The sequence below is a fragment of the Orcinus orca genome, chromosome 10 (assembly GCF_937001465.1).
Source record: "Orcinus orca chromosome 10, mOrcOrc1.1, whole genome shotgun sequence".
Lineage (NCBI taxonomy): Eukaryota > Metazoa > Chordata > Mammalia > Artiodactyla > Delphinidae > Orcinus > Orcinus orca.
Window position 1 is genome coordinate 61,064,551 of NC_064568.1, and position 23,917 is coordinate 61,088,467.

A 23,917-nucleotide genomic window follows, 5' to 3' on the forward strand; every position below is an offset into this window, starting at 1 on the left:
GTTATGAAGCATAAAATAGATTAGTCTATGTTAATGAATGAAAAGGTTTCAACAATCTACTTTTTTACATGATTCAAAGAGTTTTGCTGAATAATCAACTCAAATATTGAGGAACGACTTCTATACATGGTGAAAATAGTGGATATACTTCTAAGGCATAAGTGGTTTTCACATAGGTATAATCCATATTATCCCATCACATTTTCACAATTGCTCTGTGATACAGGCAGGGCAGGAATAATTAAACCAATATAACAAATGGGGAAACTGAGACTTGGGAGTAAGTGACATACCCACAGTGTAGAGTGAGTTGTGGGAAAGTGAGAAATCCCTTAATATAGGTCTCCTTCTACTTCCTTTGTTTTTTGTGTTTTCTTTTAATTTTTTTTTACATCTTTATTAGAGTATAATTGCTTTACAATGGTATGTTAGTTTCTGCTTTATAACAAAGTGAATCAGTTATACTTATACATATGTTCCCATATCTCTTCCAACTTGCATCTCTCTCCCTCCCACCTTGCCTATCCCACCCCTCTACGTGGTCACAAAGCACCGAGCTGATCTCCCTGTGCTATGTGGCTGCTTCCCACTAGCTATCTATTTTACGTTTGGTAGTGCATATATGTCCATGCCACTCTCTCGCTTTGTCAGAGCTTACCCTTCCCCCTCCCATATCTTCAGGTCGTTTCTCTAGTAGGTCTTTATTCCTGTCTTACCCCTAGGTTCTTCATGACATTTTTTTTAAATTACATATATATGTGTTAGCATACAGTACTTGTCTTTCTCTTTCTGACTTACTTCACTCTGTATGACAGACTCTAGGTCCATCCACCTCATTACAAATAGCTCAATTTCATTCCTTTTTATGGCTGAGTAATATTCCATTGTATATATGTACCACATCTTCTTTATCCATTCATCCAATGGTGGACACTTAGTTGGTTTCCACCTCCTGGCTGTTGTAAATAGAGCTGCAATGAACATTTTGGTACATGACTCTTTTTGAATTATGGTTTTCTCAGGGTATATGCCCAGTAGTGGGATTGCTGGGTCATATGGTAATTCTATTTGTAGTTTTTTTAAGGAACCTCCATACTGTTCTCCATAGTGGCTGTACCAATTCACATTCCCACCAGTAGTGCAAGAGTGTTCCCTTTTCTCCACACCCTCTGCAGCATTTAGTGTTTCTAGATTTTTTATGATGGCCATACTGACTGGTGTGAGAGGATATCTCATTGTAGTTTTGATTTGCATTTCTCTAATGATTAATGATGTTGAGCATTCTTTCATGTGTTTGTTGGCAGACTGTATATCTTCTTTGGAGAAATGTCTATTTAGGTCTTCTGCCCATTTTTGGATTGGGTTTTTTGTTTTTTTGTTATTGAGCTGCATGAGCTGCTTGTAAATTTTGGAGATTAATCCTTTGTCAGTCGCTTCATTTGCGAATATTTTCTGCCATTCTGAGGGTTGTCTTTTGGTCTTGTTTATGGTTTCCTTTGCTGTGCAAAAGCTTTGAAGTTTCATTAGGTTTCATTTATTTATTTTTTTTTTTATTTCCATTTCTCTAGGAGGTGGGTCAAAAAGGATCTTGCTGTGATTTATGTCATAGAGTGTTCTGCCTATGTTTTCCTCTAAGAGTTTGATAGTTTCTTGTCTCACATTTAGGTCATTAATCCATTTGAGCTTATTTTTGTGTATGGTGTTAGGGAGTGAACTAATCTCATACTTTTACATGTACCTGTTCAGTTTTCCCAGCACCACTTACTGAAGAGGCTGTCCTTTCTCCACTGTATATTCCTGCCTACTTTATCAAAGTTAAGGTGACTATACGTGCATGGGTTTATCTCTGGGCTTTATATCCTGATCCATTGATCGATCTTTCTGTTTTTGTGCCAGTATCATACTGTCTTGATTAATGTAGCTTTGAAGTATAGTCTGAAGTCAGGGAACCTGATTCCTCCTGCTCTGTTTTCTTTCTGAAGATTGCTTTGGCCTTTCGGGGTCTTTTGTGTTTCCATACAAATTGTGACTTTTTTTGTTCTAGTTCTGTGAAAAGTGCCAGTGGTAGTTGGTTAGGGATTGCATTGAGTCTGTAGATTGCTTTGGGTAGTAGAGTCATTTTCACAATATTGATTCTTCCAATCCAAGAACATGGTATATCTCACCATCTATTTGTATCATCTTTAATTTCTTTCATCAGTGTCTTATAATTTTCTGCATACAGGTCTTTTGTCTCCTTAGGTAGGTTTATTCCTAGATATTTTATTCTTTTTGTTGCAGTGGTAAATGGGAGTGTTTTCTTGATTTCACTTTTAGATTTTTCATCATTAGTGTATAGGAATGCCAGAGATTTCTGTGCATTAATTTTGTATCCTGCTACTTTACCAAATTCATTGATTAGCTCTAGTAGTTTTCTCATAGCATCTTTAGCATTCTCTATGTATAGTATAATGTCATCTGCAAACAGTGACAGCTTTACTTCTTTTTTTCCGATTTGGATTCCTTTTATTTCCTTTCCTTCTCTGATTGCTGTGGCTAAAACTTCCAAAACTATGTTGAATAAGAGTGGTGAGAGTGGGCAACCTTGTCTTGTTCCTGATCTTAGTGGAAATGCTTTCAGTTTTTCACCATTGAGGATGATGTTGGCTGTGGGTTTCTAATATATGGCCTTTATTATGTTGAGGAAAGTTCCCTCTAGGCCTACTCTCTGCAGGGTTTTTATCATAAATTGGTGTTGAATTTTGTTGAAAGCTTTCTCTGCATCTATTGCAATGACCATATGGTTTTTCTCCTTCAATTTGTTAATATGGTGTATCATGTTGGTTGATTTGTGTATATTGAAGAATCCTTGCATTCCTGGAATAAACTGAACTTGATCATGGTTTATAATCCTTTTAATGTGCTGTTGGATTCTGTTTGCTAGTATATTGTTGAGGATTTTTGCATCTATATTCATCAGTGATATTGGCCTGTAGTTTTCTTTCTTTGTGACATCCTTCTCTGGTTTTGGTATCAGGGTGATGGTAGCCTTGTAGAGTGAGTTTGGGAGTATTCCTCCCTCTGCTATATTTTGGAGGAGTTTGAGAAGGATAAGTGTTAGTTCTTCTCTAAATGTTTGATAGAATTCGCCTGTGAAACCATCTGGTCCTGGGCTTTTGTTTGTTGGAAGATTTTAAATCACAGTTTCAATTTCAGTGCTTGTGATTGGTCTGTTCATATTTTCTATTTCTTCCTGATTCAGTCTTGGCAGGTTGTGCATTTCTAAGAATTTGTCCATTTCTTCCAGGTTGTCCATTTTATTGGCATAGAGTTGCCAATAATGATCTTTTGTATTTCTGCAGTGTCAGTTGTTACTTCGCCTTTTTCATTTCTAATTCTATCGTTTTGAGTCTCCTCCCTTTTTTTCTTGATGAGTCTGGCTAATGGTTTATCAATTTTGTTTATCTTCTCAAAGAACCAGCTTTTAGTTTTATTGATCTTTGCTATTGTTTCCTTCATTTCTTTTTCATTTGTTTCTGATCTGATTTTTATGATTTATTTCCTTCTGCTAACATTGGGAGGTTTTTTGTTCTTCTTTCTCTAATTGCTTTAGGTGCAAGTTTAGGTTGTTTATTCGAGATGTTTCCTGTTTTGTAAGGTAGGACTGTATTGGTATAAGCTTCCCTCTTAGAACTGCTTTTGCTGCATCCCATGGGTTTGGGTCATCGTGTCTCCATTGTCATTTGTTTCTAAATATTTTTTGATTTCCTCTTTGATTTCTTCAGTGATCACTTCGCTATTAAATAGTGTATTGTTTAGCCTCCATGTATTTGTATTTTTTACAGATCTTTTCCTGTAATTGATATCTAGTCTCATAGTGTTGTGATTGGAAAAGATACTTGATACAATTTCAATTTTCTTAAATTTACCAAGGCTTGATTTGTGACCCAAGATATGATCTATCCTGGAGAATGTTCCATGAGCACTTGAGAAAAATGTGTATTCTGTTGTTTTTGGATGGCATGTCCTATAAATATCAATTAAGTCCATCTTGTTTAATGTATCATTTAAAGCTTGTGTTTCCTTATTTATTTTCATTTTGGATGATCTGTCCATTGGTGAAAGTGGGGTGTTAAAGTCCCCTACTTTGAATGTGTTACTGTCGATTTCCCCTTTTATGGCTGTTATTATTTGTCTTATGTATTGAGGTGCTCCTATGTTGGGTGCATAAATATTTACAATTATTATATCTTCTTCTTGGATCAGTCCCTTGATCATTATGTAGTGTCCTTCTTTGTCTCTTCTAATAGTCTTTATTTTAAAGTCTGTTTTGTCTGATATGAGAATTGCTACTCCAGCTTTCTTTTGGTTTCCATTTGCATGGAATATCTTTTTCCATCCCCTTACTTTCAGTCTGTATGTGTCTCTAGGTCTGAAGTTGGTCTCTTGTAGACAGCATATATATGGGTCTTGTTTTTGTATCCATTCAGCCAGTGTGTGTCTTTCGGTGGGAGTATTTAATCCATTTACATTTAACTTAATTATCAATATGTATGTTCCTATTCCCATTTTCTTAATTGTTTTGGGTTTGTTATTGTAGGTCTTTTCCTTCTCTTGTGTTTCTTTCCTAGAGAAGTTCCTTTAGCATTTGTAGTAAAGCTGGTTTGGTGGTGCTGAACTCCCTCAGCTTTTGCTTGTCTGTAAAAGTTTTAATTTCTCCATCAAATCTGAAGGAGATCCTTGCTGGGTAGAGTAATCTTGGTTGTAGATTTTTCTCCTTCATCACTTTAAATGTGTCCTGCCAGTCCCTTCTGCTTGCAGAGATTCTGCTGAAAGATCAGCTGTTTACCTTATGGGGATTCCCTTGTTTGTTATTTGTTGTTTTTCCCTTGCTGCTTTTAATATGCTTTCTTTGTATTTAATTTTTGACAGTTTGATTAATATTTGTCTTGGCGTATTTCTCCTTGGATTTATCCTGTATGGGACTCTCTGTGATTCCTGGACTTGATTAACTATTTTCTTTCCCATATTAGGGATGTTTTAAACTATAATCTCTTCAAGTATTTTCTCACTCCCTTTCTTTTCCTCTTCTTCTTCTGGAAGCCCTATAATTCGAATGTTGGTGTGTTTAATGTTGTCCCAGAAGTCTCTGAGATTGTCCTCAGTTCTTTTCATTCTGTTTTCTTTATTCTGCTCTGCAGTAGTTATTTCCACTATTTTATCTTCCAGGTCACTTATCCATTCTTCTACCTCAGTTATTCTGCTATTGTCCCTATCTAGAGTATTTTTAATTTCATTTATTGTGTTGTTCATCATTGCTTGTTTCATCTTTATTTCTTCTAGGTCCTTGTTAAATGTTTCTTGCATTTTGTCTATTCTATTTCTAGGATTTTGGATCATCTTTATTATCATTACTTTGAGTTCTTTTTCAGGTAGACTGCTTATTTCCTCTTCATTTGTTAGGCCTGGTGGGTTTTTATCTTTCTCCTTCATCTGCTGTGTGTTTTTCTGTCTTCTCAGTTTGCTTATCTTACTGTGTTTGGGGTCTCCTTTTTGCAGGCTGCAGGTTCATAGTTCCCATTGTTCTTGGTGTCTGTCCCCAGTGGCTAAAGTTGGTTCAGTGGGTTGTGTAGGCTTCCTGGTAGAGGGGACTAGTGCCTGTGTTCTGTTGGATGAGGCTTGATCTTGTCTTTCTGGTGGGCAGGACCATGTCTGGTGATGTGTTTTGGGGTGTCTGTGGACTTATTATGATTTTAGGCAGCCTCTCTACTAATGGGTGGGGTTGTGTTTCTGTCTTGCTACTTCTTAGGCATAGGACGTCCATCACTGTAGCTTGCTGGTCATTGAGTGAAGCTGCGTGTGGGTGTTGAGATGGAGATCTTTGGGAGATTTTTGCCATTTGATATTATGTGGAGCTGGGAGGTCTCTTGTGGACCAGTGTCCTGAATTTGGCTTTCCCACCTCAGAGGCACAGCACTGACTCCTGGCTGCAGCACCAAGAGCCTTTCATCCACATGGCTCAGAATAAAAGGGAGAAAAAGTAGAAAGAAGGAAAGAAAGAAAGAAAGAAAGAAAGAAAGAAGGAAGGAAGGAGGGAAGAAAGGAAGGAAAGAAAGAAGGAAAGAAGATAAAATAAAATAAAGCAAGATAAAATAAGGTTATTAAAATAAAAAATAATTATTAAGAAAAACAAATTTTTTTAAAGAAAAAGAAATGGACGGATAGAACCCTAGGACAAATGGTGGAAGCAAAGCTATACAGACAAAATTGCACACAAAAGCATACACACTCACAAAAAGGGGAAAAGGGGAAAAAATAATAAATCTTGTTCTGAAAGTCCACCTCCTCAATTTGGGATGATTATTTGTCTATTCATGTATTCCACAGACGCAGGGTACATCAAGTTGATTGTGGAGCTTTAATCCACTGCTTCTGAGGCTGCTGGGAGAGATTTCCCTTTCTCTTTGTTTGCACGCTCCTGGGGCTCAGCTTTGGATTTGGCCCCGTCTCTGCGTGTAGGTTGCCATAGGGCATCTGTTCTTCGCTCAGACAGGACGGGGTTAAAGGAGCAGCTGCCTCGGGGACTCTGGCTCACTCAGGCTGACGGGAGGGAGGGGTGTAGATGTGGGGTGAGCCTGCAGTGGCAGAGGCCTGCAGGACGTTGCACCAGCCTGAGGTGTGCCGTGCGTTCTCCCGGGGAATTTGTCCCTGGATCCCGGGAACCTGGCAGTGGCGGGCTGCATAGTCTCCTCGGAAGGGGCGTGTGGATAGTGACCTGCGCTTGCACACAGGTTTCTTGGTGGCAGCAGCAGCAGCCTTAGCGTCTCATGCCCGTCTCTCTGGTCCACGCTGTTAGCCGCGGCTCGCTCCCGTCTCTGGAGTTCCTTTAAGCGGTGCTCTTAATCCCCTCTCCTCGCGCACCAGGAAACAAAGAGGGAAGAAAAATTCTCTTGCCTCTTCGGCAGGTCCAGACTTTTCCCCGGACTCCCTCCCAGCTAGCCGTGGTGCACTAACACCCTACAGGCTGTGTTAACGCCACCAACCCCAGTCCTCTCCCTGCGCTCCGACCGAAACCCGAGCCTCAGCTCCCAGCCCCTCCCGTCCCGGCGGGTGAGCAGACAAGCCTCTGGGGCTGGTGAGTGCCGGTCGGCACCGATCCTCTGTGCGGGAATCTCTCCGCTTTTCTCTCTGCACCCCTGTTGCTGTGCTCTCCTCCGCGGCTCTGAAGCTTCCCCCCTCCGCCACCCGCAGTCTCCGTCCGCGAAGGGGCTTCCTAGTGTGTGGAAACCTGTCCTCCTTCATGGCTCCCTCCCACTGGTGCAGGTCCCTTCCCTATTCTTTTGTCTCTGTTTATTCTTTTTTCTTTTGCCCTACCCAGGTACGTGGGGACTTTCTTGCCTTTTTGGAGGTCTGAGGTCTTCTGCCAGCGTTCAGTAGGTGTTCTGTAGGAGTTGTTCCACGTGTAGATGTATTTCTGGTGTATCTGTGGGGAGAAGGGTGATCTTCGCGTCTTACTCTTCCGCCATCTGCCCAATCGCCCCCCCCATCCTCCCGATCGCCCCCTTTTTTTAAATAATATCTTTATTGGAGTATAATTGCTTCACAATGGTGTGTTAGTTTCTGCTTTATAACAAAGTGAATCAATTATACATATACATATGTTCCCATATCTCTTCCCTCTTGCATCTCCCTCCCTCTCATCCTCCCTATCCCACCCCTCTAGGTGGTCACAAAGCACCGAGCTGATCTCCCTGTGCTATGCGGCTGCTTCCCACTAGCTATCCATTTTACGTTTGGTAGTGTATATATGTCCATGCCACTCTCTCACTTTGTCACAGCTTACCCTTTCCCCTCCCCATATCCTCAAGTCCATTCCCTAGTAGGTCTGGGTCTTTATTCCCATCTTGCCCTTAGGTTCTTCATGACCTTTTTCTTTTTTTTTCTTAGATTCCATATATATGTGTTAGCATACGGTATTTGTTTTTCTCTTTCTGACTTACTTCATTCTGTCTGACAGACTCTAGATCCATCCACCTCACTACAAATAACTCAATTTCATTTCTTTTGATGGCTGAGTAATATTCCATTGTATATATGTGTCACACATTAATATCCATTCATCTGTTGATGGACACTTAGGTTGCTTCCATCTCCGGGCTATTGTAAATAGAGCTGCAATGAACATTTTGGTATATGAATCTTTTTGAATTATGGTTTTCTCAGGGTATATGCCCAGTAGTGGGATTGCTGGGTCGTATGGTAGTTCTATTTTTAGTTTTTTAAGGAACCTCCATACTGTTCTCCATAGTGGCTGTATCAATTTACATTCCCACCAACAGTGCAAGAGGGTTCCCTTTTCTCCACACCCTCTCCAGCACTTAATGTTTGTAGATTTTTTGATGATGGCCATTCTGACTGGTGTGAAATGATATCTCATTGTAGTTTTGACTTTCATTTCTCTAATGATTAATGATGCTGAGCATTCTTTCATGTGTGTGTTGGCAATCTTTATATCTTCTTTAGAGAAATGTCTATTTAGGTCTTCTGCCCATTTTTGGATTGGGTTGTTTGTCTTTTTGATATTGAGCTGCATGAGCTGCTTGTAAATTTTAGAGATTAGTCCTTTGTCAGTTGCTTCATTTGCAAATATTTTCTCCCATTCTGAGATTTTTCCTGGATCTTTTTAGAAGACACTTTCCTAGGCATTAAGGGCTAACAAATGACTTGACACTTTTCCTGAAGATTCTGTGACCTTTGTCTCAGAGAATCATCCAGCAATACAGAAATAACAAAAGGTGCTTCCTCACCTCATGGGAAGGGTGGGGGTAGGCTTGTGCATTGGCTGATTGGCACGTGGTCAGTTCAATGGAGAGCTGGGTTCTTCTTTGCCATTTACTAGCCATATAATTGTGGGCAAAAAAAAATCACTCTGAAAAATACATGTATTGCTATCTTATCTGATTTATAGTTTTATGACTATCGAAATATATATGTGGAAGTGAGTTTCTATAAGCAGAGATGAGATGCAGCGTGAAACCCTGGAACATGCCATTGCCAAAGCTCTTTCTGCATTCTCTATTAATAAAATCAATCCTTCATTTGAGGATAAATCATTTCATAGACTGTATGAGATCACCATGGTGGATGACTCTACCAGCGCTCTACCAGTTCTAGATAGCTCATATATCTTCCTTTAATTAGAGGGACTTGTGCGTTATGATGATATACTACATACCATGGGTTATCAAAACATGCCACCATCTCTGAAAGCCTTGTCACCAGTAGAAGTGGCCAAATATTTGCCCTCTTTCAGTGAGAAGTAATGTATATATTAATCCAGCCATGTCCCTCTTCACAGCAAGTGTGTATCAGACTCTTTGCACTTAGTTTAGACTTTTAGCATAGATTATCTTTCTTTAGCCTAACCACCTGTTACGTGGGTTTTAAAGTTTATTTCACATCATAGATCAGAAACCATGAAACCATCATCATTCATATTGTGTCAGAACTCAAGAACTAGGTAAATATTTTTCTTCCTCTTTTCATTTTAATTCACCTTATTTCTTTTCAGAGTAACTGTAAAATTTAGATGTCACTCTCATCAAGATCAAGACACTTCTTTAAAATAGCATGTTCACATCCAACTATCATTAAAAAAAATTATCTTTTAAGATGAAACCTTGTCTCTTCTCCCTGAATTTTACTGCTTTCCCAATTTCTGTTATCTGCCCATTTGTAAGAATTCTATTCCCCCGCCTTTCTTTTTAATGCAGGTAACTCTGAGATATTAATGAATAGTTCAAGTACAATAAGAATCCAAAAAATTGTGTGGATAAACATACCAAATGACATTAGAGCATCTGCTTGAATATTAATTTATTATTTCATGTATTCAAATTCATACATTGAGTGTTTGCTTAGACATGAAGTCTTCTCTCAAGGAAGTCATTTATGACAAACAGACGTGTAAAAACAAATTCCAATATGGCATGATTAGTATCAACAAGGATACATAAAAAATACTCTGAAAAGACAAGAGCAGGTATGATTCACCCATGGTAGTAAATAAGAAAATGATTCATGGAAGAGGTGACATTTATGTTGATTCTTAAAGGACTATTTTAGTGAGCTATAGATCTAAGTAGAGAGTAGGGTGCAAACATATTGCAGGCAAAGATGATAGTGAGATTTATTAGTCAACTACTGCCGCATTACAAAGTACTACCTTCTTAGTGGTTTAAAGCACACGTTTATTATCTCATAGCTTCCATGTCAGATTCTGGGTTTGCTTAGCTGAGTCGTCTACCCAGAGTCTCCCGTGGCTGCAGCCAAGGGGTTTTCCTGGTCTGTATTCTTCTCTAGAGGCTCAATTAGGGAAGAATTGGCTTGAAGCTCATTCAGTTTGTTTACAGGATTAATATTCTTGTGGCTGGATGGCTGATGTCATGACTCGTCACTGACTGGTGGCTGGAGGTGTCCATATGATCCTCAAGGTCATGTCCAGCTCTCTTCCATGTGTCTCTCTCCATGGGCCCTTCAAACATGGATGTTTTCTGCTACAAGGCCAGCAAGGGGGTATCTAACTTTTAAGGGTTTTCAGCTGATTAGGCCAGACCCACCTTAGATAAGTCTCTCTTTTAACTAACTCAAAATCAACTAACATGAGACTTTAACAACATTTACAGAATCCTTTTACCTTTACTATATAATGTAATTTTATCACAAAAGTGATATCTCACCAAAAGATTTGTCATATTCTATTGATTGGAAGCAAATAAAACTTTCTAACCACACTCCAGGGACAGGAATTATGCAAAGGTGTGGCCACCAGAGGTTGGAAATTATTGGGGGTTTACCTTAGGGTCTGACTGCCATATGGGCAAAGATAAGTCTTCATGAAATAATATAGTACTGCAAAACTGCAAGTACTAGGTAGTTCCATGTGGTAGAAAGATAGAATGTAAAAGACAGAGGAGGGAGCTTCCCTGGTGGCACAGTGGTTGAGAGTCCACCTGCCGATGCAGGGGACACGGGTTCGTGCCCTGGTCTGTGGGTCCATGGGCCATGGCCGCTGAGCTTGCGCGTCCGGAGCCTGTGCTTCACAGCGGGAGAGGCCCGCCTACCGCAAAAAAAAAAAAAAAAAAAAAAAGACAGAGGAGGGTAAAAGCTAGAGCTCTGAGCTTTGAGTATCTTGTGAAAAAGTTTGGATTTTGTGCTACAGGTGGTAAGAAACCATTGCAGAACATTCACAGAGTAGAGTGATGCAATGCAATGCAATTAGTCTGGAAGCAGTGAGCAAGGTGGAATACAGTAGACTGATCTGGAAGAAGGGAGACCAGTTAGAACACCCTGGCAATAATCCAGACAATGGAGGGTGGGGACTTTTATAAGACCAAGGAGATGAAGAGAAATGATATACAAAAATATATTTAAGAAAATGATTACCATGAGCATTGAAGTTGGGAAAGAGGAAGGGGTGTGTGGTGACTTATTTTTGTCTAAACTGGTTATAATCTCTGGCACAGGGCCTCCCAACCTGAGTATGAACATTGACAAATGGTCTTAACCATTGTGTCAAAAAATATTGATTGAGGATATATTTTATACAAAGTACTCTATTAGGTATTTCATGGATTTCAAATATTTACTAAATGTATTTTCCAACTCAAGGAATGTATAGGACACATAATCTAAAAGGCTGGATACATAAGGGAGTGTGTAGTATCATATGTGATAGAATGTAATGGCAAGATATCTAGAGAAGTTTATATTAGCTGTAATGTAATTTATATAGGATAGTAAATAAAGGCAAGATTTAGAAATGGAAATTGGGGCTAATATAGGACTTTTTGAGTGAGGTTAAAGAACTTGAGCTTTAGTCCATAAGCAATGGAGAAATCAATGATGGTTTTTGAGCCCAAGAGTGACACTATGAAAACAGTGCCTTCTGAAAATTAATCTGCAAGTCGATATGCAAATAATAGATTTGATGGACAAAGTCTGGAATAGGAGACTATGTTAAAGAATATATTTATATACTTAGCCATAAAAAGGAATTAAATTGGGTCATTTGTAGAGACGTGGATGGACCTAGAGGCTGTCATATAGAGTGAAGTAAGTCAGAATGAGAAAAACAAACATCGTATATTAACACATATATGTGGAATCTAGAAAAATGATACAGATGAACCGGTTTGCCATGCAGAAATGGAGACACAGATGTAGAGAACAAATGTATGGACACTAAGGGAGGAAAGTGGGATGGGGGGATGAATTGGGAGATTGGGATTGACATATATAAACTAATATGTATAAAATAGATAACTAATAAGAACCTGGTGTATAAAAAAAGAAAAAAATAAAATTCAAAACAAAATAAAAACAAACTTACATTAACACATTAAAAAAAGAATATATTTATAATCTAGGGTTGAAGACATATGGATTTGGGCCAGTGGGATTGGAAAATCATACAAGTTGTAAATGATTGTCAAGAACCTTCACCAAAACTGCACTAAGTTTGTGGTTGCAGGAAATCACTGCAGTGGGTCCCTCCTTATTTGAGATTTTCACTTTCTAACCAGCATTTTAAATATATCCCCATCCTACAGATCAAAGTCACCATTAGTGCACATTCTACTTTTCATGTGATTTTGCCTTTACCCTTGGTCACAGCATAACAATCAATCATGGTTGTTTCCTTAGAAATAAGTAGTTTTATCCACCCAAAGCCTAGAGATTTCTACTCTAATGAATAATCATTATTTTATTAATACTACTAAAATTGCTACATGTAGATAATATTCTGAATACTCAAAAATAATTATCCCTTAGAATAAACCCAATGACAGGAGAAGAAGCTGAGGATAGATATCTTGCTCAAATTCAAAGGACTCTAGTGTGGAATATGGACAGACATCTATTGCAGAGCTTATGGCCTTGACCATTATGTGATTCTCCTAAATTTAGCACTGTAAACAAAACAAACACACAAACAGAAACCTTGACTACTTTGTAATACTTTAATTGGTTCTCACTATTTTCTTCCTTTTGGATTCTTATCCCACTAACTTTCTGCAGGTGAATTATATGGATTTTCCACCTTACATTATTTCCCCCAAGTGGGGAAAAATTAAATGTTAATAAAGATTGCTTAATATTTTTGCATAGTAAATTGGAAAGGAGAAGAAGGAATCTGTCATCTGAAAAGAAATGTACTCAAAAATATATTTGTGTGGGGCTTCCCTGGTGGCACAGTGGTTGAGAGTCTGACTGCCGACTCAGGGGACACGGGTTCGTGCCCCAGTCCGGGAAGATCCCACATGCCGCGGAGCGGCTGGGCCCGTGAGCCATGGCCGCTGAGCCCGCACGTCTGGAGCTGGTGCTCCACAACGGGAGAGGTCACAAAAGTGAGAGGCCCGCGTATAGGAAAAAAAAAAAAAAAAAATATATATATATATATATATATATATATATTTGTGTGTTGATGTGGTTTGAAGCATAATAATAATCTAGCTTTGAGTATTATAGTTGTCATGGGCAAACCTAGCATATAGTCTATTCAGTGAAATGCTCCCTATGGTATAATCTAAAGTCACTAAGAAGTCATGTATTCAGTAATAAAATTCTCCATTGTTTAGGAAGCTGTTATAGCCCCCATTTTCCAGTTAAGAGTTTTTCTCTAAACACATGTGAGTATAACATCAAACCATATCATACAGTTCAATACATAGGCAGCATCAAAGTTACAGAATGAACCACTCTTTTTTACCCATTCATTCAATCATTTGGTCTTTCAGTGCAGATCTATTGAGTGATAGATGTGATAAATATATTGGCAATGGAGAAATGAAAATAGGATAGTCACTTTTTTGTCTTTCTGGGGGCAGACTTTGAATTACCTTTGTGATTGGAAAAGAAGTATATAGAGAGAAGTGATTCCAATTTCTGAACAGATTTCTTCCCTCATTTGATAAAGAGATCTGTCAAGAGAGATGGCCAATGTCAGGGGCTGTGGCAGGAAACAAAATTCATAGTAGGACTCACCTAGCACAAAGACTCATTAGGGAGCATAGGGCAGAGGATGAAAAGAAGGTGTGAAAGGTAAAGGCTGGGAGATGTTGAGCACATTGATATTCATCCACTGATTTTGTTTGTTCAGGGAAGAATGTTCCCTACCCCAGTTATGAAGCTAGAACAGACTTAAAACAATATAATACTTGTTATAAAAAACAAAGAAAAAATTAGACAATGGAACAATTAGGGTGAAAGGGATGTCTGTTGCCCATATTAACTCAATGACCAAAATTTAAAAAACAAAAAAGTGAATTAATGTAATTAGCCAGGATATTTTGACAAGACTATGCCAAAACAGCTTCATTAAAATGAACTGTTTCAAGAATCATAGACATAGAGAATAGACTTGTGGTTGCCAAGGGCAAGAAGGGTAGGGGAACATGAACTGGGCGTTGGGGATTAGCGGATGCAAACTATTATATATATGATGGATAAACAACAAGTTCTTACTATATAGCACAGGGAACTATATTCAATATCCTATGATAAACCATAATGGAAAAGAATATTAAAAAGTAATGTATTTTGGGGCTTCCCTGGTGGCACAGTGGTTAAGAATCCACCTGCCAATGCAGGGAACACGGGTTCAAGCCCTAGTCCAGGAAGATCCCACATGCCGTGGAGCAACTATGCCCATGCGCCACAACTGCTGATCCTGTGCTCTAGAGCCCATGAGCCACAACTAGTGAGCTCATGTGCCACAGCTACTGAAGCCCACACGCTTAGAGTCCATGCTCTGCAACAAGAGAAGCCACCGCAGTGAGAAGCTCACGCACCACAAAGAAGAGTAGTCCCCGCTTGCCACAACTAGAGAAAGCCCACGCACAGCAACGAAGACCCAATGCAACCAAAGATAAATAAAAAAGTAAATACTTTTTAAAAAAAATTATTAAAAAAGAATGTATTTATACATATAACTGAATCACTTTGCTGTACAGCAGAAATTAACACAACATTGTAAATCAACTATACTTCAATAAAAAAAATCATCTACCTTGAAAGACTCAATAAAAGGGACAATTTCTTTGCTCAAAAAAAAAACACTGTTTCATATGTTTGTAATATGCAAAATACCATTTTGAGGTAGATCAAGGGTTCTACCCTCCTTTCACTTTACAGACAGGGAACGTGAGTTTATTACTACACTTTTGTGGATGGGTAGCAATGCTTAACTTTTCAGTCACTGGTCCATTTAACCTCTTTTCTGTTTGAAGAATGAGATAGTTTTATCACTGGTCTAAATAACAAAACTATTGTTTTATATCATATGTAGTCTGGAAAATATGCAGATACAAAAAATACAAAGAGATTGGCAAATTAACTTTTTAGCTAGTAAGCAGGGCAATTTCTGACTACTGTGGAGTTTGTTTTCCTAAAAGTGTGAAAGTGCCTAATGCACCCTCCCTAAACCACCACGGAGCAGTCTTAATCCACTTTCAGGAAAAGCAAAACTTCCCCATAATGTGGAGAAATTTATTTATTTTTTTATTTATGTATAGTTGATTTACAATGTTGTGTTCATTTCTGCAGTACAGCAAAGTGATTCAGTTATACATATATATACATTCTTTTTCATGCTCTTTTCCATTATGGTTTATCACAGGGCATTGAATAGAGTTCCTTGTGCTATACAGTAGGACCTTGTTGTTTGTCCATCCTATATATAAAAGTTTGCATCTGCTAATCCCAAACTCCCAGTCCATCCTTCCCCCACCCATCTCCCCCTTGGCAACCACAAGCCTGTTCTGTATGTCTGTGAGTCTATTTCTGTTTCACAGATAGGTTCATTTGTGTCATATTTTAGATTCCCCATATAAGTGACATTATATGGTATTTGTCTTTCTCTTTCTGACTTACTTCACTCAGTATGATAATCTCTAGTTGCATCCATGTTGCTTCAAATGGCATTATTTCATTCTTTTTTATGGCTGAGTAGTATTCCATTGTATATATGTACCACATCTTCTTTATCCATTCATCTGTCGATGGACATTTAGGTTGTTTCCATGTCTTGGCTATTGTGAACAGTGCTGCTATAAACATAAGGATGCATGTATCTTTTTTTTTTTTTTTTTTTGTGGTGTGTGGGCCTCTCACTGTTGTGGCCTCTCCTGTTGCAGAGCACAGGCTCCGGACCTGCAGGCTCAGCAGCCATGGCTCACGCGCCTAGCCACTCTGCGGCATGTGGGATCTTACCGGACCAGGGCATGAACTCGTGTCCCCTTCATCAGCAGGCGGACTCTCAACCACTGTGCCATCAGGGAAGCCCTACATATCTGGTCTTTAGATGTACACAGTACATTTGTCTAAAATCTAAAGAAACAGTTTAGTCTTATTGATATTTAAAGAGATATGTGTTATATTTCTCCATCTGGGGCAATTTTTTAAGTCAGTTTTCATGCAGCCATCCCAAAGCGAGCACAATGGGCTAAGTTTCAGTGACTGTGACTCTGAAGAAAGATTGTGACTTTATATTATTTCAGGCCAGTTTTTTCTAATTATGCTGCTAACTCAGCTCTAGAGCTTGGCTGCGGAGTAAAGGGCACAATGTGCTTAAAGCTTTATTTTTACCATCTCCAGTTTTTAAGAGCTTTTTGTTTGGTAGCATTTCATACATATGCCCTAGTAGCTTTTTTCTTGCCTGCAGTGCTTACTTAAAGATGATTCTAACTTTTTTTTAAGATCTTATAGTTGCCTTGATGGCATTGCTCTGCTTCTCAGGGAGATGCTTTGAAAAATAAAACACTGTAATTTTTAAAGATCCACTGACAATTATTTACCTTCTGTAGATGTGCTATAATACTTCACAGAAACTGAAAAGTTTCTTAATGACTAGGAGCATTTCTTGTAAGGATACACAGTAAATTTTATGTTTGAATGAATTTTCTTTTCTGAGATGCTGTGTACAGATTCTGTACATAATTTTCCAAGATAGAATATTACATCCCATTTTTTTGTCTCCACTTTTCCACCACTAATTTCCTCTGTGATACACTATACATGTCTGAGGACACACACACAATAGGAGAGGATGACAATGAAAGGTACTTAGGAAGCTAATCCTCACAGCATTCCACGTTGCTCTGGTATACTAAACACCAAGAATGAGACCTTTTCTTTCTGACTCTTTCTATTTTTCACGTTTTCTTCTTCACTAAATGCCTCATTAGCTTTATTTTAAGTGGTCTTTGTTTACCTAGGAATTTGTGTTCATTGTTAAATAAGACTATTTTTCAAAGTGACAAAAGCACTGCATTGCCATTGTGATGCTTTGAAGTCTGTTGCTAAAAATGTTCTGTTTACAAATCAAAACACAAATTGTATGCTTACTCTAAATGCTGTATGATTAGATCTCCCTGTGGCATCCTATGAGCTCACCCAGGTTTGTATTAGATCCAGACTCCCACCCCCCACACCGTGATTGATTCTCTGCTCTAGGGTGCACAGCACGCGTCCCTGACCCAGCCATCAAGTGTTTATCTGACCTTCTGTGTCTGTGCTGTGACAGTCCTCACTTTGGGAGTGTCTGCCATATAATTTGTATGCTAGGTGTTAACCAGATGTCCAGTACTAGGAGACAGGATGGCTCAAAGTTTACCTAGAGGTTGGATGCCTGTGGTGACCATTTTTCTACACCAAAAATTGAGACAAATTGGTTGACAAGTATGAATAAACTTGGGGGCAAAGAGGGAGATACTATTTTAAAATAGAACCGTCCTGGAAAAGTCCACAACAGGAAGTTTAGACACACAAACAAACCCAAGAACACACACGTGCACACACACACACACACACACACACACACATCCTTGGTTAAAAGCATAGCCATCCCATTCCTCTCAACAGAAATTACCACTGATCAATCAATTTCTAATCAGAAATTACCGCTGATCAGAAATTACCACTTATCAACAGTAATTTTCCAAGTTTACTCTTTATGAAGCTATCTATACATTGTGTGCAACTTCCATTTTAACCTGTTTAATTTACACAGGTTTTTGGATTCATCTCAAGAATGCAGTTAAATATTAGATATTTCCTATTAATCCAGTGAGTCCAAATATTTTAATTTTATGTTTAAATATAGCAGCTTATTAATTTAATAGTAAATAAAAATTTGAAGCCCTTAACCATTGGGATTTCATACTTATTTCCTGAGTTCCAAACACTCAAACTATATAGAGTATTGAATTTGGTTCAATAAGAGAAGAAAGAAAATATTATTTTGGTCATGTAAGTTATATAACAGTCTCACAACATATTAAATATTAAAGTAATAATCAATCCCTGGCATCATCCTGACATTATATTTTCTGTAAACACATACCACACATATACACATTTATTTACTTCTATTTAAAGTTGTAGATCAATTTTTGAGTTTTATACTGCTTTTAAGGAATAAATATTTCCAAGTAGCTTAAAAAGTAATTGCTGCAATTAAGGCAAGGATTTTACAGTATAATTGCCAATAAAAGTATTTTAAATAATTTATATTCAGTTGTACAGAGTTTCTAAGGGTCCACACAGACAGCTGCAAGTCATCTTGGAGAATCTATAATGAAGGTAATTCTTAGGAGACTTATTCTCTTCAATATGGAAAAAAATAATACAGCCTTAATATTGATGTATGCATGTATTTTTAAGATGACATTTACACAATACTGCTCTTTCCTGTTAAAAAGTAACAATTCAAAGAAGAGAGTTTTTCTATAGTGTGGTACAATATGACTGAAAAGGCCTAATGTTCCAATTTCTACACTTTTTCTACTCACTGTCTGAACAAATCAATCCTATCCTAATGGAAATATTTTTAAGATAATCCAATATGTATAGAACTAAAATATGTATTTATCTAAGGAAATTTAGAAGGAGATCAAATGTGATTTTAAAAAAGACACAAAAAGATAAATATTATACAATGCTGTAAACTTTATTAATTGTAAGAAATGAGTGCACTATTGCATGCTTGTAACCTGGGTCTGAATGCAGATGAGGAGCTGTTTAAATAACCTTGTTGTCAACAACACACCATGTATCACAGCATGGACTTTGGATCATGAGATCAAATGAAAAGCACCTTGAAAAGGCAATGAGGGGAAAAGGAAGAGAATTAACTTCAAGAGCAGGTTGATTTTCAAGGTCAAAACTATTTACTCCACAAATACAATATAGAAAATAATTAATAGGCATAAGACATATGAAGCTCAGCTCACCAATTCAAGTATTAAAGAAGTATATTTTCTATAACTTAATTTTAGACTCCAAGCCTCTATTCTGTTAGGCAGGTAAAAAATAAATTAACATCTGCTGTTTATAACCAGCTCCTCCTCCCACCATTGGCTTCTGTGACATGACCCTGAGATCTGAACCATGCTGTGCCCAGGCTGGGTTTCCTGGTACCTCCATGTCACCCAGCACCGAGACTTCAAAGCCAGCTTGGTCTCTGCAGATGTAGACAATCCCTGCTGCTCTTGAGACCCAAGGCCCTTTGTTTTGGGTCTTCACATAGGCATTTTCTCTGGGTCATGTTACATTCCTGGTGAGCTGACCTGACTGTAAGCCTAGAACCCACCAATTTCTCTCCCTCTCTCTCTCTCCCCCTCTCCCCCTCCTCCTCTTTCATCTCTTCTCTTCCCGGAGAAAAATATCTTCTTAGTCTTATGTGGCAAGGGCTACTGAATGACAATTTCAGGTAGGCCTGGCGTTGTAGTAAGAAAAGATCTTGGAAGTGCATGACTGTGGCCAAGACAAAATCCACTTACATGACAATGTCATATGGAGCCTGGTGGGGTCACCAGCCTCCCACCATCCTACAGCCTGGAGCACAGTTGAGGGAGGGACCCCACAGTTCTGGGTTCCTCATATCTGGTAAATTCTTCATTTCACGCACCCTCCTAAGACCTGTGGACTCAGAAGCACCTTTGTGTGGAAGCAGGTCTCCTCCTAATCTTGTGTTTGTCCTGTGCACCAAATTTAGATTCTGGTTTGGTAGTAAATCAAACTGAAAGCAGACTGATAAATCTGAGTCATCTTTCTCCCCAGATTTGGAACCTGTGCCAGGCTTGGTGATTTAACACAGTTCACTTTGCTGTTCCTGTTCCATCCTCCCCCCACTCTGGGCTACACGTTTTGGAAATAGAAGGAAACAGAGGCAGAAAATATGCTGTCTTGAGCAGAAAAAGAAATATGATGAGTGCAAGTAAGAAAATAAAAGGTAATATCTTAAACTATTACCCCACCAGTCCAAGTATAAGTGTAAGAGAAAAACACCTCTGTGTCAAAGAACATGAGAATAAGTAATCGAGCTATTATTTTTCAAATTTACAAGATATAGAGACATATGTATAAAATTATGAAAGAATTCTTATATTTAGCAAGAAAAAAGATGCAAGAACTTACCTTTTGAAAAAACACGATTCACCGAGTCTGCCTTGTTTCTGAATGATCTTAATTGATAATTCAATTGCTACCAAAGATTTGGGACCTCTCTAGGCTGGATCTGGTAAAAACTGCAAAATATGTAGGTTTTTTTTAACAAACCTGTGACATTCCACTACTTTTAAGAGTGATATGCCTGGTTTCTTCATGTTCTCTTCCATTCTTTCCTCCTGCAACCTACCCTGGAAAGGACATAACACATTTACAGCACACTTAGAAAACAACTCAGTAAGCAAGCAAGTTATATTTGGAGGTGAGCAAATGTTTCTGGAGTCTCAAGCCTCCAATCAAGGTCCACTTCTGTGCCTCTTTTCTAAGGAACACAGAGGATTTCCAATTTCAGACCAGCAATTTTTCCAGTGAGAAATTCTCTGATAGATTTTTCTCCCTCCACAAATTAAATATTTAAGAGTCTTAATTTAGTCCCTCACCAATATATTTTACTAAACATTAAACAGAATTCTACAAGATTAATTTAGTACTTTGCTTTGAGGGAAATTCCAAGCAAGTAAAAAGAACTTACAGCTTACAGAGCCAGAAACATGTGCTACAGATATCGGGGCCTCTGGACATCAGTACACAACTGGAACCTCTTCTCTCTCCCAAGCTCCACTGTCCTGCCCACAAATAGAAGTTGACAAGTTCATTTTCATGCCAAGACTACAAAGATACAGGAAAATATAGTTAAATGAAGTTCTCAATTTTGGATAACAACAAATCCATGAAATTCAGGGATTGGAGGGAAGAGAAGCTTTCTTTACCTAAAATATAAGCTAGATGATGAGAATAGTTTTTAACTTAAAGATTATTTTCAACCTTTTCTTAATTAAATGGTAATAACCTTATATATGGATAAGAAGATAGTACAGTGAAAAATATAGTGACTTAGGTTTGATCCTCTCAACTATCTGTGGCGATACTGCCCTATTTGTCCAAGTATCGCTCAGAGGAGATCACACCAAGTCACATACAAAGTAAGTCACAGATGTGTTAGTCATGAATATTCAGATATAGGAATAAGTTTCAATACCTGAGTTATATAACCTAATGGGGTTATCGTTGCTTTAAAAATGGATCTTCTCGTTAAGCTTTCTTGAAAGTTTTGTATCAAATGTGTATTTGGAAACCATCTAACACTTAGAATCAATTGCATCCTAAGGGTTCTAATCTGAGGTGATGCTCATGGTTCACATTCACCTGAATTGGGACAGAAATGTTGTTATGGTTACAGTAATTGGCATATTTTTATGGATTCATTTTCTAATTTGGACCCCATTCCACTTCACTACTTAAACTTACAGTAGTGGCATGGTTTATTACTGTGGGTTCTTTTCATTATTATTAAATTTAATTACCTTTTGCTCCTGTACCCAGATGTGAATAGCATCGGGCTTCTAATCTAATAACACAGACTGTTTGGAAAATATGTACTGTCAATTAGAGACATTTTGTAATAGAAACAATAAAAAGAATCATTAATGAAACGTAGTTTGCCTATCAATGTACTTGATGCTAGTTAATCAACAGTACCATGAAACTGAAGTCATTAATAAACTTTTCTTGCCTTTATACCAGTGAAGTACTCTGAGTTTTTTTTTTTTTTTTTTTTTTTTGAGTTACGTGGGTCTCCCACTGTTGTGGCCTCTCCCGTTGCGGAGCACAGGCTCCAGACGCGCAGGCTCAGCGGCCATGGCTACCGGGCCCAGCCGCTCTGCGGCATGTGGGATCTTCCCGGACCGGGGCACGAACACGTGTCCCCTGCATCGGCAGGCGGACTCTCAACCACCGCGCCACCAGGGAAGCCCTCTGAGATTTATTTTTGAAATTAGAATTGTATACCAAAGAAATGGATAGGTGCATTTTGCATATTTCCAGATATGGTTTTCTTCACCACCTACATATAGCAAAACTATAAGAAAAACAACAAAGAAAATAACATTTTGAATTTTCAACCAAAACAGGAAAAAAAATCCCTGTAAATTTAATTAGTACTTTCATAGATATGGATGTGATGAAGATGAAACTCTTTAGTTATTCTGCTGGTTATTCTCCATTTGCTCCCACATCAATCTTTCCTAAATCACAGGAGGTATTACCTGAACACCCTTGTCCTCTGACTTTGAGTGATTTTGGCCAACAAGAGGCAACAGTGGGAGATTGAAGGGTGGAGAGATCTCTCTCGGTTGGAATATTTCTGTCTGCTTTCCTTCCTTCATCAGAACTCCTCCTGTGGTAAGAACTGCATCTCTCTCTTTCCAGCTCTTTTACTGACTCTGGTAAAATGCCCACCTCTCTCCTGGGTGGTGTTGCTTCCCTACTATTGCGAGTCTCTGGATGCTACAACTTCCCTTATCTGGCCCTGTCCTCCTATCTGTACATATACTTTAACTAAAGGCTCTCCATTTAAGCCATCTCAAAGGATTCTGAGACATGGACTCATATACTGTCAATACATAAAATTAGTCTGTTTTTGGAATCATGGACTAAGAGTTTCTATACTTTTTCATATATGATTCCATGAAAAATATAAGGATAAATTTCAGTGTATTATAAATATAAGGATAAAATTCAGCATATCAAGAATTTTACATGCTGTGAAATTTTTCTGGAGGAAAAACCTCCTATTCTATGTACCTTTAAGGAGAACATCCTTTCTTCACTAGGTGTTTCTCATGACCTGAAGCAATAATGCATAAGAATATAAAAGCACGTTAGTCTTTATTTCATTTGGAGGTAATGTGGCGTTAAGAAAATGATGTCACCACTGAATTTTTCAGTAAGTCAGGTCAATCTTATTACTTATGTGTGTTATAATCATGAAACTCTTAGTAATTTGCACCAAAGTGTTCGAATGATTGTAATTTCAGAAATAATTATTTGCTACCTAAAATCCTGCAAGGGTTCATTGAACCTATCTCAGTGTTTCTATTTTAATATACTCTCAAATGTACATTACTTATAGTGATTTTAATGTTAATAAAATATTCCATGTTGATTAAAAATCAATAAAATGTAGAGAAAATCTTTATGATCTTCCCTTTGAGGGTACCATTATTATTAAAGAAATACTTCTTTGTAACATTTATCATAAAAGAAATGAGTCAGTCAATATACCACTGAATACAGTAATATTTTCTGATAGATTCATGGGCACCTATCAACACATCATTTCCAATGTTAATGTGTACTTAACATTGGAATTTTAATTAAATGTCAGCAATATATGATATGTTCCTAATATGAAAAACTATAAGCAATTGTTTTAAATATCTAGTATACTTTACATGTAGGTTCAAGAAGGGCAGTGATCATTTCTGACAGATTTGTGTCCATTCTGTCTGATTTATAGCGTAAGGGTCTAATGTAATCCCTGCAACATAATAGGTGCTAACCAAATGCTTAAATAAATGAATGAGTTTCT